Below are 7,500 nucleotides of genomic sequence, written 5' to 3'. Positions count from 1 at the left end.
TGGATGGCAGCAAAAGCCTACTGCACCTGGTATTCCCAGGCAGTCTCCCATCCAAGTACTAACCAGGCCTGACTCTGCTTTGCTTCCGAGATCAGACGAGATCGGGCGTTTTCAGACTAGTGTGGCCGTAGGCATCGATGTCATGGCTTTCTCTTTACTTAACCGGACATAGGCTGTTCTTCACTTCTTTTTTTCCTTCCATGCATTCATCCAAGGAATCAGCACTCAAGATTCATTTCACCATTTACCTTCCGCCACACCCACCTCTTGCTGCTCTGACTCCCACACAAGCAAACGACAAGCCCTACCCTTCATTGCCTTGCCTCAAGCTTCAAAACTGCCTGACTTTCACCATTCCCTCACTCACCCACAAATCACTCACTCACTCACCCCCCAATCTCACGCTCGCCAACCTCGAAATCTCTCATCCCCTCAAATCGCTCTCCCCCAAATCTCCCCATCCCCAAATCTCTCCTCCCCCAAAAAAGCTTCCACCTCCCCCAAAACACCAGGATTGTTTCATTTCCAATCCCACCAATTATTAAGCCAGATCGCTGTTGTAGCCACATTTCGGAACCCCATGTGGCAAGTGGCGCCTGCTACTCGGCATTCTGATTTGCAACACTCCTCACATGAACACACATGCATTCCAGCAGCATGCTAGTTGGCTTTACATTTTTCCTGCATTGAATTGCAGCTCTTCCTGCACGATTCTTTGTTCTCTTGCTGTTTGTCCCTCTCAGGTTTCTATGCACCTTGTCTCTCCTCTCTGTTGCTGCGTCCTGGTGTGCCTGCGCCAGCGTGTATTTTTTTGCCAACTTATTTTGTTGTTCTGCGTTCTTTCGTCCCTTGCGTCGACCCCCTTGCATTTGTGTAGCAGCAGGAGAATGTGCAGGAAAGAAATGGTGAAAGCAAAGTGAGAGAGAGAGCAGCAAAAAGGTTGTTGATGGATCAACGGCACTGTGTGTGCAGAAGCATGAGCAGCCTGTGGATGGCAGCAAAAGCCTACTGCACCTGGTATTCCCAGGCAGTCTCCCAACCAAATACTAACCAGGCCTCAGTCTGCTTGGTTTCCGAGATCAGACGGGATCGGGCGTTTTCAGACTAGTGTGGCCGTAGGCGTTGATGTCATGGCTTTCTCTTTACTTAAACGGACATAAGGCTGTTCTTCACTTCTTTTTCTCCTTCCATGCATTCATCCAAGGAATCAGCACTCAAGATTCATTTCACCATTTACCTTCCGCCACACCCACCTCTTGCTGCTCTGACTCCCACACAAGCAAACGACAAGCCCTACCCTTCATTGCATTGCCTCAAGCTTCAAAACTGCCTGACTTTCACCATTCCCTCACTCACCCACAAATCACTCACTCACTCACCCCCCAATCTCACGCTCGCCAACCTCGAAATCTCTCATCCCCTCAAATCGCTCTCCCCCAAATCTCCCCATCCCCAAATCTCTCCTCCCCCAAAAAAGCTTCCACCGCCCCCAAAACACCAGGATTGTTTCATTTCCAATCCCACCAATTATTAAGCCAGATCGCTGTTGTAGCCACATTTCGGAACCCCATGTGGCAAGTGGCGCCTGCTACTCGGCATTCTGATTTGCAACACTCCTCACATGAACACACATGCATTCCAGCAGCATGCTAGTTGGCTTTACATTTTTCCTGCATTGAATTGCAGCTCTTCCTGCACGATTCTTTGTTCTCTTGCTGTTTGTCCCTCTCAGGTTTCTATGCACCTTGTCTCTCCTCTCTGTTGCTGCGTCCTGGTGTGCCTGCGCCAGCGTGTATTTTTTTGCCAACTTATTTTGTTGTTCTGCGTTCTTTCGTCCCTTGCGTCGACCCCCTTGCATTTGTGTAGCAGCAGGAGAATGTGCAGGAAAGAAATGGTGAAAGCAAAGTGAGAGAGAGAGCAGCAAAAAGGTTCTTGATGGATCAACGGCACTGTGTGTGCAGAAGCATGAGCAACCTGTGGATGGCAGCAAAAGCCTACTGCACCTGGTATTCCCAGGCAGTCTCCCATCCAAGTACTAACCAGGCCTGACTCTGCTTTGCTTCCGAGATCAGACGAGATCGGGCGTTTTCAGACTAGTGTGGCCGTAGGCATCGATGTCATGGCTTTCTCTTTACTTAACCGGACATAGGCTGTTCTTCACTTCTTTTTTTCCTTCCATGCATTCATCCAAGGAATCAGCACTCAAGATTCATTTCACCATTTACCTTCCGCCACACCCACCTCTTGCTGCTCTGACTCCCACACAAGCAAACGACAAGCCCTACCCTTCATTGCCTTGCCTCAAGCTTCAAAACTGCCTGACTTTCACCATTCCCTCACTCACCCACAAATCACTCACTCACTCACCCCCCAATCTCACGCTCGCCAACCTCGAAATCTCTCATCCCCTCAAATCGCTCTCCCCCAAATCTCCCCATCCCCAAATCTCTCCTCCCCCAAAAAAGCTTCCACCTCCCCCAAAACACCAGGATTGTTTCATTTCCAATCCCACCAATTATTAAGCCAGATCGCTGTTGTAGCCACATTTCGGAACCCCATGTGGCAAGTGGCGCCTGCTACTCGGCATTCTGATTTGCAACACTCCTCACATGAACACACATGCATTCCAGCAGCATGCTAGTTGGCTTTACATTTTTCCTGCATTGAATTGCAGCTCTTCCTGCACGATTCTTTGTTCTCTTGCTGTTTGTCCCTCTCAGGTTTCTATGCACCTTGTCTCTCCTCTCTGTTGCTGCGTCCTGGTGTGCCTGCGCCAGCGTGTATTTTTTTGCCAACTTATTTTGTTGTTCTGCGTTCTTTCGTCCCTTGCGTCGACCCCCTTGCATTTGTGTAGCAGCAGGAGAATGTGCAGGAAAGAAATGGTGAAAGCAAAGTGAGAGAGAGAGCAGCAAAAAGGTTGTTGATGGATCAACGGCACTGTGTGTGCAGAAGCATGAGCAGCCTGTGGATGGCAGCAAAAGCCTACTGCACCTGGTATTCCCAGGCAGTCTCCCAACCAAATACTAACCAGGCCTCAGTCTGCTTGGTTTCCGAGATCAGACGGGATCGGGCGTTTTCAGACTAGTGTGGCCGTAGGCGTTGATGTCATGGCTTTCTCTTTACTTAAACGGACATAAGGCTGTTCTTCACTTCTTTTTCTCCTTCCATGCATTCATCCAAGGAATCAGCACTCAAGATTCATTTCACCATTTACCTTCCGCCACACCCACCTCTTGCTGCTCTGACTCCCACACAAGCAAACGACAAGCCCTACCCTTCATTGCATTGCCTCAAGCTTCAAAACTGCCTGACTTTCACCATTCCCTCACTCACCCACAAATCACTCACTCACTCACCCCCCAATCTCACGCTCGCCAACCTCGAAATCTCTCATCCCCTCAAATCGCTCTCCCCCAAATCTCCCCATCCCCAAATCTCTCCTCCCCCAAAAAAGCTTCCACCGCCCCCAAAACACCAGGATTGTTTCATTTCCAATCCCACCAATTATTAAGCCAGATCGCTGTTGTAGCCACATTTCGGAACCCCATGTGGCAAGTGGCGCCTGCTACTCGGCATTCTGATTTGCAACACTCCTCACATGAACACACATGCATTCCAGCAGCATGCTAGTTGGCTTTACATTTTTCCTGCATTGAATTGCAGCTCTTCCTGCACGATTCTTTGTTCTCTTGCTGTTTGTCCCTCTCAGGTTTCTATGCACCTTGTCTCTCCTCTCTGTTGCTGCGTCCTGGTGTGCCTGCGCCAGCGTGTATTTTTTTGCCAACTTATTTTGTTGTTCTGCGTTCTTTCGTCCCTTGCGTCGACCCCCTTGCATTTGTGTAGCAGCAGGAGAATGTGCAGGAAAGAAATGGTGAAAGCAAAGTGAGAGAGAGAGCAGCAAAAAGGTTCTTGATGGATCAACGGCACTGTGTGTGCAGAAGCATGAGCAACCTGTGGATGGCAGCAAAAGCCTACTGCACCTGGTATTCCCAGGCAGTCTCCCATCCAAGTACTAACCAGGCCTGACTCTGCTTTGCTTCCGAGATCAGACGAGATCGGGCGTTTTCAGACTAGTGTGGCCGTAGGCATCGATGTCATGGCTTTCTCTTTACTTAACCGGACATAGGCTGTTCTTCACTTCTTTTTTTCCTTCCATGCATTCATCCAAGGAATCAGCACTCAAGATTCATTTCACCATTTACCTTCCGCCACACCCACCTCTTGCTGCTCTGACTCCCACACAAGCAAACGACAAGCCCTACCCTTCATTGCCTTGCCTCAAGCTTCAAAACTGCCTGACTTTCACCATTCCCTCACTCACCCACAAATCACTCACTCACTCACCCCCCAATCTCACGCTCGCCAACCTCGAAATCTCGCATCCCCTCAAATCGCTCTCCCCCAAATCTCCCCATCCCCAAATCTCTCCTCCCCCAAAAAAGCTTCCACCGCCCCCAAAACACCAGGATTGTTTCATTTCCAATCCGACCAATTATTAAGCCAGATCGCTGTTGTAGCCACATTTCGGAACCCCATGTGGCAAGTGGCGCCTGCTACTCGGCATTCTGATTTGCAACACTCCTCACATGAACACACATGCATTCCAGCAGCATGCTAGTTGGCTTTACATTTTTCCTGCATTGAATTGCAGCTCTTCCTGCACGATTCTTTGTTCTCTTGCTGTTTGTCCCTCTCAGGTTTCTATGCACCTTGTCTCTCCTCTCTGTTGCTGCGTCCTGGTGTGCCTGCGCCAGCGTGTGTTTTTTTGCCAACTTATTTTGTTGTTCTGCGTTCTTTCGTCCCTTGCGTCGACCCCCTTGCATTTGTGTAGCAGCAGGAGAATGTGCAGGAAAGAAATGGTGAAAGCAAAGTGAGAGAGAGAGCAGCAAAAAGGTTCTTGATGGATCAACGGCACTGTGTGTGCAGAAGCATGAGCAACCTGTGGATGGCAGCAAAAGCCTACTGCACCTGGTATTCCCAGGCAGTCTCCCATCCAAGTACTAACCAGGCCTGACTCTGCTTTGCTTCCGAGATCAGACGAGATCGGGCGTTTTCAGACTAGTGTGGCCGTAGGCATCGATGTCATGGCTTTCTCTTTACTTAACCGGACATAGGCTGTTCTTCACTTCTTTTTTTCCTTCCATGCATTCATCCAAGGAATCAGCACTCAAGATTCATTTCACCATTTACCTTCTGCCACACCCACCTCTTGCTGCTCTGACTCCCACACAAGCAAACGACAAGCCCTACCCTTCATTGCCTTGCCTCAAGCTTCAAAACTGCCTGACTTTCACCATTCCCTCACTCACCCACAAATCACTCACTCACTCACCCCCCAATCTCACGCTCGCCAACCTCGAAATCTCTCATCCCCTCAAATCGCTCTCCCCCAAATCTCCCCATCCCCAAATCTCTCCTCCCCCAAAAAAGCTTCCACCTCCCCCAAAACACCAGGATTGTTTCATTTCCAATCCCACCAATTATTAAGCCAGATCGCTGTTGTAGCCACATTTCGGAACCCCATGTGGCAAGTGGCGCCTGCTACTCGGCATTCTGATTTGCAACACTCCTCACATGAACACACATGCATTCCAGCAGCATGCTAGTTGGCTTTACATTTTTCCTGCATTGAATTGCAGCTCTTCCTGCACGATTCTTTGTTCTCTTGCTGTTTGTCCCTCTCAGGTTTCTATGCACCTTGTCTCTCCTCTCTGTTGCTGCGTCCTGGTGTGCCTGCGCCAGCGTGTATTTTTTTGCCAACTTATTTTGTTGTTCTGCGTTCTTTCGTCCCTTGCGTCGACCCCCTTGCATTTGTGTAGCAGCAGGAGAATGTGCAGGAAAGAAATGGTGAAAGCAAAGTGAGAGAGAGAGCAGCAAAAAGGTTGTTGATGGATCAACGGCACTGTGTGTGCAGAAGCATGAGCAGCCTGTGGATGGCAGCAAAAGCCTACTGCACCTGGTATTCCCAGGCAGTCTCCCAACCAAATACTAACCAGGCCTCAGTCTGCTTGGTTTCCGAGATCAGACGGGATCGGGCGTTTTCAGACTAGTGTGGCCGTAGGCGTTGATGTCATGGCTTTCTCTTTACTTAAACGGACATAAGGCTGTTCTTCACTTCTTTTTCTCCTTCCATGCATTCATCCAAGGAATCAGCACTCAAGATTCATTTCACCATTTACCTTCCGCCACACCCACCTCTTGCTGCTCTGACTCCCACACAAGCAAACGACAAGCCCTACCCTTCATTGCATTGCCTCAAGCTTCAAAACTGCCTGACTTTCACCATTCCCTCACTCACCCACAAATCACTCACTCACTCACCCCCCAATCTCACGCTCGCCAACCTCGAAATCTCTCATCCCCTCAAATCGCTCTCCCCCAAATCTCCCCATCCCCAAATCTCTCCTCCCCCAAAAAAGCTTCCACCGCCCCCAAAACACCAGGATTGTTTCATTTCCAATCCCACCAATTATTAAGCCAGATCGCTGTTGTAGCCACATTTCGGAACCCCATGTGGCAAGTGGCGCCTGCTACTCGGCATTCTGATTTGCAACACTCCTCACATGAACACACATGCATTCCAGCAGCATGCTAGTTGGCTTTACATTTTTCCTGCATTGAATTGCAGCTCTTCCTGCACGATTCTTTGTTCTCTTGCTGTTTGTCCCTCTCAGGTTTCTATGCACCTTGTCTCTCCTCTCTGTTGCTGCGTCCTGGTGTGCCTGCGCCAGCGTGTATTTTTTTGCCAACTTATTTTGTTGTTCTGCGTTCTTTCGTCCCTTGCGTCGACCCCCTTGCATTTGTGTAGCAGCAGGAGAATGTGCAGGAAAGAAATGGTGAAAGCAAAGTGAGAGAGAGAGCAGCAAAAAGGTTCTTGATGGATCAACGGCACTGTGTGTGCAGAAGCATGAGCAACCTGTGGATGGCAGCAAAAGCCTACTGCACCTGGTATTCCCAGGCAGTCTCCCATCCAAGTACTAACCAGGCCTGACTCTGCTTTGCTTCCGAGATCAGACGAGATCGGGCGTTTTCAGACTAGTGTGGCCGTAGGCATCGATGTCATGGCTTTCTCTTTACTTAACCGGACATAGGCTGTTCTTCACTTCTTTTTTTCCTTCCATGCATTCATCCAAGGAATCAGCACTCAAGATTCATTTCACCATTTACCTTCCGCCACACCCACCTCTTGCTGCTCTGACTCCCACACAAGCAAACGACAAGCCCTACCCTTCATTGCCTTGCCTCAAGCTTCAAAACTGCCTGACTTTCACCATTCCCTCACTCACCCACAAATCACTCACTCACTCACCCCCCAATCTCACGCTCGCCAACCTCGAAATCTCTCATCCCCTCAAATCGCTCTCCCCCAAATCTCCCCATCCCCAAATCTCTCCTCCCCCAAAAAAGCTTCCACCTCCCCCAAAACACCAGGATTGTTTCATTTCCAATCCCACCAATTATTAAGCCAGATCGCTGTTGTAGCCACATTTCGGAACCCCA

General features: G+C 49.5%; 5 non-coding genes and 3 pseudogenes across 5 annotated transcripts; all 8 read right to left on the bottom strand.

The window, feature by feature from the left end:
* Positions 1–14: 14 nt before the first annotated feature.
* Positions 15–133, bottom strand: LOC139246946 (5S ribosomal RNA). Its single transcript, XR_011590758.1, has one exon. It is a non-coding gene; the product is annotated as a 5S ribosomal RNA (ribosomal RNA).
* An 869-nt stretch (positions 134–1,002) lies between these two features.
* Positions 1,003–1,121, bottom strand: LOC139246119 (5S ribosomal RNA; annotated as a pseudogene).
* Positions 1,122–1,991: 870 nt separating this feature from the next.
* On the bottom strand, positions 1,992–2,110 carry LOC139246945 (5S ribosomal RNA). The gene has a single exon (XR_011590757.1). It is a non-coding gene; the product is annotated as a 5S ribosomal RNA (ribosomal RNA).
* An 869-nt stretch (positions 2,111–2,979) lies between these two features.
* Positions 2,980–3,098, bottom strand: LOC139246118 (5S ribosomal RNA; annotated as a pseudogene).
* Positions 3,099–3,968: 870 nt separating this feature from the next.
* On the bottom strand, positions 3,969–4,087 carry LOC139246944 (5S ribosomal RNA). The gene has a single exon (XR_011590756.1). It is a non-coding gene; the product is annotated as a 5S ribosomal RNA (ribosomal RNA).
* An 869-nt stretch (positions 4,088–4,956) lies between these two features.
* LOC139246943 (5S ribosomal RNA) lies at positions 4,957–5,075 on the bottom strand. Its single transcript, XR_011590755.1, has one exon. It is a non-coding gene; the product is annotated as a 5S ribosomal RNA (ribosomal RNA).
* Positions 5,076–5,944: 869 nt separating this feature from the next.
* LOC139246117 (5S ribosomal RNA) lies at positions 5,945–6,063 on the bottom strand (annotated as a pseudogene).
* Positions 6,064–6,933: 870 nt separating this feature from the next.
* LOC139246941 (5S ribosomal RNA) lies at positions 6,934–7,052 on the bottom strand. Its single transcript, XR_011590753.1, has one exon. It is a non-coding gene; the product is annotated as a 5S ribosomal RNA (ribosomal RNA).
* Positions 7,053–7,500: the final 448 nt, after the last annotated feature.

The sequence above is a fragment of the Pristiophorus japonicus genome, unplaced genomic scaffold (genome assembly GCF_044704955.1).
Source record: "Pristiophorus japonicus isolate sPriJap1 unplaced genomic scaffold, sPriJap1.hap1 HAP1_SCAFFOLD_247, whole genome shotgun sequence".
Classification (NCBI taxonomy): Eukaryota; Metazoa; Chordata; class Chondrichthyes; family Pristiophoridae; genus Pristiophorus; species Pristiophorus japonicus.
Note: the sequence above shows the minus strand (reverse complement) of the source record. Positions and strands in the feature narration are given on the sequence as shown.